This window comes from Triticum aestivum, chromosome 2D (assembly GCF_018294505.1).
Source record: "Triticum aestivum cultivar Chinese Spring chromosome 2D, IWGSC CS RefSeq v2.1, whole genome shotgun sequence".
Classification (NCBI taxonomy): domain Eukaryota; kingdom Viridiplantae; phylum Streptophyta; class Magnoliopsida; order Poales; family Poaceae; genus Triticum; species Triticum aestivum.
In genome coordinates, this window is record NC_057799.1 from 78414562 (window position 1) to 78421520 (window position 6959).

The window sequence follows — 6959 nt, forward strand, 5'->3', positions numbered from 1 at the left end:
CCTTGATCGGGGCGAGCGGGCGAACGCCAGCGACCCGAAGGAGCGGGAGGAGGAGGAGCAGGAGGATCCACCCGCCACGAGCCTCGGCAGCCAAGAAGAGTTGCCGCTCTGGTGGGGGAGGCCGCTGGGTACTCGAGCGGCGGCTCGTTGCCACCCTCGAGGTTCTCGAGGACGGCGTGGAGCGTGCGTCCGGGGACGCCCCACCACAGGCGGAGCCCATCGGTGTTGTAACGGCCCCTCACGGGCGCGTTGTTGGTGGAGGCGAGCTGCTCCTCGTGTCGGCGCCGGAAGTACGCCATCCACCAAGCGTGGTTTTCGGCGGCGTACTCCGGTAGGCCCCGCACCTCCTCCGGCAGGGATAGCCGAACGCGGGCGATCTCGACGGTCGGCGTCGCTCGGAGGCGAGGGGACGGGGACGCCTCCGGCGCTGAGCTTCCACGAGCCCGGCACACGCATGTCAGGCGGCACCGGGTAGTTCGCCTCGTGGAGGAGGCACGCCTCCACTCGTGAAGGTGGCGGCGGCCGAAGCCGTTGGCCGCCGCTCCGTCGCTGGGGAATCGGTGGTGGCTGCAGACGAGGAGAGAGGTAGACAGGGAGAAAGATGGGGCGTCGACGTCGAGAGAGGGACTGCGGTGAGGGAGTGTGCGACCTACGACGAGGGAGAGCGGTACTTATAGCGGCGTGTGGGAGGCGAGCTGGCGGCAGCCTTGTGGACGCATGGCGGCGCGCCTTCACTGCGCCGCCCGTAAGGAATCAATGAAAGGCTGACCGGCGACAGCCTTGGCATTGATTCCCCGCGGAAAACCGATGCGATGAGGACGACGAGCGCGCCTGGTCGCTGACTCGGCGGGCCTGACAGGCTTTCGTGCCAAAACTATTTCCCCCGGCGCCCACGGGCGCCCCCAGCGTGCCGGGTTCGACCTGGGTCCACCGGCACCAAATTCGGCCCTAACTAGCGAAAACTGGGCTTCTGAGGCGCGACTGGACCATTTTTTTTTCACGCCGGCGATAAAAAAGGGCCTCGTGGGGCCTGTTGAGGGCGCGGCTGGAGATGCTCTAACCCTGTGCTAATTACAGGTCCAATTTTGATACATATTTTGACACTTCACCTTGACGAATATGACCTTACGATCTTGAAGCCGCCATGCGTGAATCTCCTTGTACCTTGGACCAGAACTATTAATTATGAGCTTGGCTGCTACTTCCTTGACTTCACATGACTCCGCCTTCAACTATAGTCTCTTCTTTTTCTCTATGATAGCCAAACTCCTACCAAAATTAAGTTCTTCCGCACTCTTGTTTTGTGTGATGCGTTGGATGTATATTCCGTGAGTTCAATATCCTTCACACTTTGTCTGACCACATGTTTGACCACGAGTGTGATGGTCCGTCTCTGTCTGTCATGCTTACTACACGCCTTGTAGCTAATACCGCATCGAGCTTCTGTTGTCCTGGTCAAGTATATTGCATAGCTAGCCCACACCACCTCAACACCAACTGCAGAGTACTACCAGTCATCACCGACCGATGCCATGTTTCACGTATCCCTCAGACCACTTGGCCACAACCCAAATAACACGCCCCTCGTTTTTTTTTGCTGAAACAGGTTTCGACTCTCTGTGCACTTATGTCGTAGCCTCTCCATCAGACTCCAGCTTCACCTTCAACATGACTCCATGGTAGATGACCAGTCTACTGTCATGCCTGTCAACTTCAAGCTCCCATGCATACGCCGCCTTGAATCAACCCAGCGCTATCATCTTGTTGAAGTGCACAAGCCTTTGGACCTTTTTTCTCAAATACGCACGAGTGTGCGTATCATTCATTAAAGAAGGAGGGGGAAGAAACTCCCAATGATCCACAGTTTACAAATATTTACTTGCGGATTTCATCTGACACCACCTTACACGCTAGACGGACTACTCCTGGCCAACCCATACGCTACCCAACTCTTTAAAACCTTTGTTCTCGCCTTTGAATATTCCTACCTTGTCCCAAAGCCTTCCTTCTCCCTGGATCTGTTCCATGGTCTTCATAAGTGATGGGGTAGCTCCGTTAAATACGATGTTGTTGCGGTGCTTCCATATCATCCATGTGCCGAGGAGGTACTTTGCCCTAGTCGACCTCCGATGTCTTGGATCTTGGTCCTGCCTGATGCACCATTCGCCTAGGGTCTCATCGTGGAGCGGCTCAAACTCTCGTCGTCCGGTGATCACACTCAACCCATGCCAAACATGCCTCGCAAAGACACGACCGATTAGTAGGTGTTGAATTGATTCCTCGTGCTGGTTGCAAAGTGGACACGCGTCCTGGTGTGGTAACCCTCATCTGGCCAACCTGTCTGATGTCCAACACCTGTCCTGGACCGCAAGCTAAGTGAAAAAGCGGCATTGCAAGGGTGCCCCTAGACTTCCAGGTGAACGGAGCCGTCGGCGACACCTCAAGGCACATGAATCTGGCCGCATATGCGGATCAAGCCGAGAAGCGACCATACTTTTCCCAGCCCAGGCAATTGAGTCCTCCACCCCTTCAGACAACTAAGTAGCCTCAATCCTCGGCCAGAGGCTGAGAAATTGATCCAGTGCCGTAGCCGAGAGATCCGGACCGATGTCACCTGCCCAGGCACCATTCTCGAGCACGTCTGAAACCAGTCTCTTGCTCCTGATACGCTTCGGGACTCGTTCATAGATGCCCGGGGCCATCTCACATAACCTAAAACCCTCAATCCACCAGTCCTCTCGGAATAGAGTGCCCCTCTCTGTTTCCTACTAATGCTCTTGCCGCCGCGCGAAAGAGGGCCAAAGACTTTTGTGTTGCTACCTCGCCTTCCCTTTTTTTTATCCGATGGATGAACCACGTATCAGGCTCAATGAATATTTTTATTTCACTTGATTGGTTTCATATATTTTCTTTTGAAATGGACTAGCACATATGCCCGTGCGTTGCAAGGCGAGATAAAACAATATAAATTTAAAGTCGGTGAGAATTATATGTGCAAACAAAACCCCGTGTGCACACAAAAAGGAATATTTAGCTTCTCGGTTTCGCCGCGTGTGAAGGAATCAATCCGCTATTTTTCTATTCATTGATGGAGGGCATTTAAGAGTTTTGTTATGTCATCGTATGCCAGAGAAGTCCCATGAGTTAGGAATATCTAATTCTTTCAATCCTTTCAATCGAGGGGATTTCAAGGTATGAAGTTTCTGAATATTTTAGGAAATATGAACACTTTTTTAAATCCTGAACAATTTTTTTAAAATTAAGTACACTTTTAAAAAAATTGAACAAAATATGAAAGGAAAAATCTTTTAAAATTCACAAACATTTTCTGAAAACACTAACTTTTTTTTATAAAAATATGAGCATTATTTGAATTTGTGAACATTTTTTTTTAAAACAGGAACATGTGTTGAAAAGTCATAAGATTTTTAGAAAATGTGTATCTTTTATACACGAACATTATTTTTAATTTTCAAAATTACAGTAAAACATGAATATTTTTCAAATTTGGAGCATTTTTTGAAATGCCATTTTCTTTTTAGAAATCTTGGACAATTTTGAAAAACAATAGTTTTTTTAAACGGGCAACTTTTTGCAAGTTCCGAATATTTTTCAAAATAGCAACAAAATTTTGGAATTCTGAACATTTTCCAAATTTTGTTTTCCTTATTCTGAATGTTGTTTTGGGAATTTTTAATTTATGAAATAAATTCTAAAAGAAAAATAAACTTGGAAGGAAAAAAGAGGTATGGAAAGGAGAATAAAAATAGAAGAAAACATAGAAAAAAAGAAAAATGGGCCAGTCAATTATTGGTTGTCCTGTGCAAAACTCTGACTATTTGTCGCCCAGTGTGGAAAATAGAATTTTCCCAGCTTTTTTTTAGGGGAAACGCCAATTTTATTCATCAAAAACCACAGAAAGTGGGATACAATTCGGATCATGGGGGTGGCCTAACCAAACGTGACGCCCCGGACCAAGAGTAAGTGAATATTTGGCTAATCTATGTGTTTCAACATTAACAACACGATATTCGAAAGAAAAATTACACTAAAATAAAGCTACTCTAAGATTAATTTCATGAACAATAGAACCACTCTTGCCTCTTCCACCACATAAGATGTTTACCACCGTTTGCTTGGAATCTGACGCCACTGCAAAGTTGTGCAAGTTGAGGTCTTCCGCTAGTGCCAAGGCTTTGCTGCATGCAATGGTCTCAAGGATTGCTGGATCCTCTAGGCCCGCCACTACCAATGCAGAACTGCCTAAAAAGTTTCCCTGCCTGTCACAGCATACCACTGCAGCTGATTCGCCTCTTCTCACTCTTATCCCGCACTACCGCAGGATGCTGCTAACATGACATTACGATCAAAAACCCTTTGATGAAACTGTGTGCGATGCATTAATCGCAAACGGTGATGTAAAAAAATCGTCAAAAAAGATGCAGAACGTTTGCGATGGCGGGTACATCAAACACGGTTCAGATTTTATTTGCGTGTGTGATGCTGGGCATATGGTTGATCCAGACGAACTGTTTGCAATTAGACAGAACAACAGAAATGGGCAGCCATCACTGGTATAGCGAGGTGCTATACAAACGGTTTTTAACCCCTTTCCGCGCGGCGTTCTGAACCGTCGCCTAGTGAGTGACTGCGACAGGGGGTCCTTCCCACACGACCCAAAAACCGTCAGGGATATGCCCTACTGGCACACACGCTCGGCAAAATGAGGTCGTGTGTGGCCGACGAGCGATCAAATACGGTTATACGTACAATAGTGCTAAAAAATATAATTATACAAGCGAAATCGTTTTCGATCGTAAGTACATCCCACACAGTCAGTCCCCGCTAAACGTTTCCGTTGATATATACATCCCACACAGTCGCTCCAAGGAAAACATTTTCGTTCGCAGGTACATCACACACAATTTTCCCCGTTAAATCGTTTATGATAGCGTTGCCATTGCACACGATATTAACAATTTTATCGTTTGCGTTATTGAATGCATCACACATGGTGCGTAGAAAAAACTGTGTGGCAAAGACTGTCCATCACACATTGTTTTTATGTGGTAAACATTTGCGCAAGGTGGCCTAACACAAACAGTTTTTAAGAGGATGTCGTGTGTGATTGTTCATTGATCCAACACGGTTTATTCCTAAAAACTGTGTGCGTTGCGTGAGGGCATATCTCCGTGAACCGTGTCAGATTATGATGTATATCGCACACGCTGTGCTTTATAGACCGTGTGCGTCGTAATGACCTGTACACCCTAATTTAATTGCTGCTATTTTAAATTGTATCTAATTTGAATTTGAAAGTAGGCTATAACTTTATTCATATCTATCAGGTTCAAACAACCAATGCATTATTCGATTCACAGGTACATATGTTTAAGAATTACATAAGCACCAAATAAAGAATGATGAACCAGGGTTCTATACTTGTACTATTATAGATGGTAAAGAAAGAGGCGACAAACATTCTGGTTGCTGAACAAGGTGAAGCGGAATGACCCTATTGTGCTCTCCTGGATGCAGAAGGCACGCACGACTCTAGTCCAACCCCTTGTGATGGCAGGCCGCTAATCATATAGTTTGAGAGGTAATCTTAAGTAAACTGCTTCAGGATCCACTACAAAGGAAAAAATATTCAGACATTGTCATCTAACACAACTCATTACGGGCAGTAAAAAGAAGGCTACAGAGTTCTTACTTACCATCCTGCAGTTCACTGTTGTCTTGCATAAAGTGTAAACAAATAGTTCGATTGACATCTTTTGACCCATTTTAATAACAATCTTTATCAGTTTCCTCACTTGATGCTGGTTCATGAATATCTCATTGCCCCATACGCAGAAAGGGTCAAAGTGTGGATCTTTGGCAATGACATATGTACCTAAAAGCACCAAGTTAATATTAGAAGCTAAACAACAATTGCAAAATGATGTAGTGCAACACTCCCTCCATCCCATTATATAAGATTTTATTACATGTATATCTAGACATCATCAGAACATTAAGGTAACACTCTTCCTTGTTGCTATGTAGCCTGGGATTGCATATTTAGTCATTCAGTACAATGCATGTTGCTATGTAGCCTCAGATATATTAAATATGACCATAGTTAACCTACTGATAAATGGGTTACAAATATATTCAGTGAAATGTCTGATTCGACGATTAATCCCTTGCCAGCCCCCAGGCTATATAGTACCAGCTACCGATATCCTGAACAGTGAGTACATATAAGCAATGCGATGAAACTAACATCGATGGAAAACATCACTGTTCTTAATATTGTCATGTATGAGTACATATAAAGGCATGTTAAGCACAGCAGGCTAAACATCAACCAAATATATCCATGGTAGACAACATAATCTACAAATGATAGCTTTAGTGTGCAGGTTTAAGCACGCTAGTTAAGCAAAACAAGAAGTGGAAAGGTGTGTTAACTGCATCAGACATAACATTTAAAAACAAGCAAATAGTCACTCAAACTGGTATTGTGCAGGTCTAAAGTACACTAGTTATTGTTAAAAAAACAAAAGGCATGTTAACTGCAACATCCTTAACAACAACCAGATATCGTAATTCATAGTGGTATTGTTGAAACTGTTATAGATGAAATTGAACTGCACGACAAATAGTTGCACATGTAGAGCATCACATTGTGAAGACCTGAAATAAACAAGGCATAAGGCCATCTCTAGCCGATCCTTTAAAAGTTACAGATTAAAACCCTTAGTGGATACATATGTATACTCCAGCAATTTTTGGCCGTTTCTCGCCGATCCCCTAAATTAACGTTGTAAACTTCAATTTGATCAAGTTCAAAGCAGGTTCAACCGAAAGTAACATGCGTTCAAACCTAAACATAGATATTTTTGCATAACTGAACATAAAACATAAATTTAAACTAAGCTAAACTACTTTCGGTCAAAGTGGAGGTCGAGCCA